Here is a 2,713-nt window from a genome sequence, read left to right as displayed (position 1 = left end):
CTGGCAAATCAGGTAGAGGGACTCCCGTGTCTGCAGACGGGAGCCATGACGGAATGTCCAGGGGAGTTGTCTGCAGCAGAGTCCATGCCGCCGGTAGATCCGCTGGGGTGCGGATTGTGCACCTTTTCCCCTCCGATGAGAATGTCAGTCCAAATGGGAAGAGCCACTTGTAGGGAAGCTTGATAGCCCTCAGATGGTCTGTGAGCGGCCTCAGGGTTCTCCGCTTGGCTAATGTCGACGGTGCTAAGTCCTGAAACAGGAGAACTTTGGCTCCTTCGTAGAGCGGCTCCTTCTGCTCCCTGGCGGCTTTAAGGATCGCCGCTGTGTCGGTGTACCGAAGGAGACCACAGACTACGTCTCTCGGCGGGTCATTCTCCTTTGGCTTCGGCCGTAATGCCCTGTGGATGCGTTCTACGCAGACTTCTGCGGCCCTGTCGGCGCCCAGTAAGTTGGAGAATATGGCTGCCGCCGCTTCCGGAAGGGCTTCATGCGGCACTAGCTCTGGGAGACCCCGCAGCCTGATGTTCTTCCTCCGACTGCGGTTCTCCTGGTCTTCTATCAGAGCAAACGCAGTGTCCAGTGAGGAGGCAAGCGCCGTGCTGTTGTCACCCAGCGTCTGGGCAAAAGTTAGTATGGCCTCCTGTGTGTGCTCCAATTTCTCCACACGGTGCCCAATGTGCTTCACGTCGCTCTTGATTTCATTCAAATCTTGAATCACCGGAGCTAACGCTGAGGTCAGGGCTTGCTGTATGAATTGGCGCGAGATGGGTGCCGAGGAATAATCACGGGACCCAGCGTCTATAACTGAGGAGACGCCGTCCGCTCCCTCTGCGTCCTGTAGCCGGGCCTCATGCTCCGGCGGCGCCATCTTGGCAGCACTCGCGGCCGGAGGCTTCTTTTGCAGAAATTTGTCCATTTCTTGTGGACCGCGGTCCGATCTGTGGGGTTCAGGCGTGCCACTGGGTATATATCGACCCACTTTGCCCATTCTTTCGAAGCTAGATAGCAATATTAACTAGTTTGCTGGCTCACATGGAGAGGAGCTCTCTCACATGCGTCTGACTTGGCCGGAAGTCAAGCTCCGCCCATAGTAGTTATATTCTTGTACATAGGAGCAGTATTATAGTAGTCATATTCTTGTACATAGGAGGCAGTATTATAGTAGTTACATTCTTGTACATAGGAGCAGTATTATAGTAGTTATATTCTTGTACATAGGAGCAGTATTATAGTAGTTATATTCTTGTACACAGGAGCAGTATTATAGTACTTATATTCCTGTACATAGGGGCAGTATTATAGTAGTTATATTCTTGTACATAGGAGCAGTATTATAGTAGTTATATTCTTGTACATAGGAGCAGTATTATAGTAGTTATATACTTGTACATAGGAGGCAGTATTATAGTAGTTATATTCTTGTACATAGGAGGCAGTATTATAGTAGTTATATTCTTGTACATAGGGGCAGTATTATAGTAGTTATATTCTTGTACATAGGAGGCAGTATTATAGTAGTTACATTCTTGTACATAGGAGCAGTATTATAGTACTTATATTCCTGTACATAGGGGCAGTATTGTAGTAGTTATATTCTTGTACATATGCAGCTCCTTTCAGTTGTTATGCTTACTAACTTATGGAAATTGTACAGTTGATTTTATCAGCTCTGAGTTAAGTAACTAAAGGTCCATATATTGGCACATTTAGGTGTGAAATAACATAGTAATTCCTATTTAAATTCTGCATGAAACAGGAATAAACAGTATAAAACATGATTTGCATTGTGTGATATTTTATTAATATATAACTGCGACTCCAATTTTATGATAATCATTTCCTTCTTCCAAACTCTTATTTACATACTTCCGGTCATTTTGTAAACTCAGTTAACAATTTGAAGCTTTGTAGAGAATTATTAACCTTTTACCAGAGCTGACATTTATTTATTTTTTTCAACTTGTTTGATATTTTTTGAAACCTTGTCGCTTTTGTTTTTGTTAACAATGTGATGGCATATGGAACCTTTAGTACATGTAGAAATATATATATACATACACTTTTTTTTTTCAGAAAAATGCAATTTACAATATTGTTTATTTGTGTTTTTATGTTTTTCTTTACATGACCCATAAAGGGAATTTCACTTTTACATATTGTATTGTAATGCACTGGAATACTTACTTATTTATAGTCCCTTACTGTCTATCTATGTAAAATGTACAGGCAGCTATAACCAGAATTTACACAGGGCCGCCTTCAGTCCTTTGTTTGGCCCAAGGCTGTCCCTAAAATACATTATATAGTTGACAAAGAGAGTCCCCTGCTCTTGTGAAGCCGAGATCACTGTTGGTCATGGCATCTAAAAGTTTTCAAGTCTCAGATCTGAGTTTTCTCATGTGGTGAAAATATGGACACAACCACTATAAATGTATCTATCAAACAATTTCTGAAATCTATCTGTCTAATATCTATCTATCTATCTATCTATCTCATATCTATCTATCTATCTATCTATCTATTATCTATCTATTATCTATCTATCTATCTCATATCTATCTATTTATTTATCTACAACAACTGCTTGAAAAAAGTCCCAGTGAGAGGACTGAAACGTCGCATTGGTGATTAAAGAACACATTTTTAACCACAACTTATGGGAGTGCCTTGGAATTTCTACCATATATCTATTTATCTATCTATCTATTTATCT

Source organism: Bufo gargarizans, chromosome 5 (assembly GCF_014858855.1).
Source record: "Bufo gargarizans isolate SCDJY-AF-19 chromosome 5, ASM1485885v1, whole genome shotgun sequence".
NCBI classification, from domain to species: domain Eukaryota; kingdom Metazoa; phylum Chordata; class Amphibia; order Anura; family Bufonidae; genus Bufo; species Bufo gargarizans.
The sequence above is the reverse complement of the archived record's forward strand: the minus strand, read 5'-3'. Positions refer to the sequence as shown.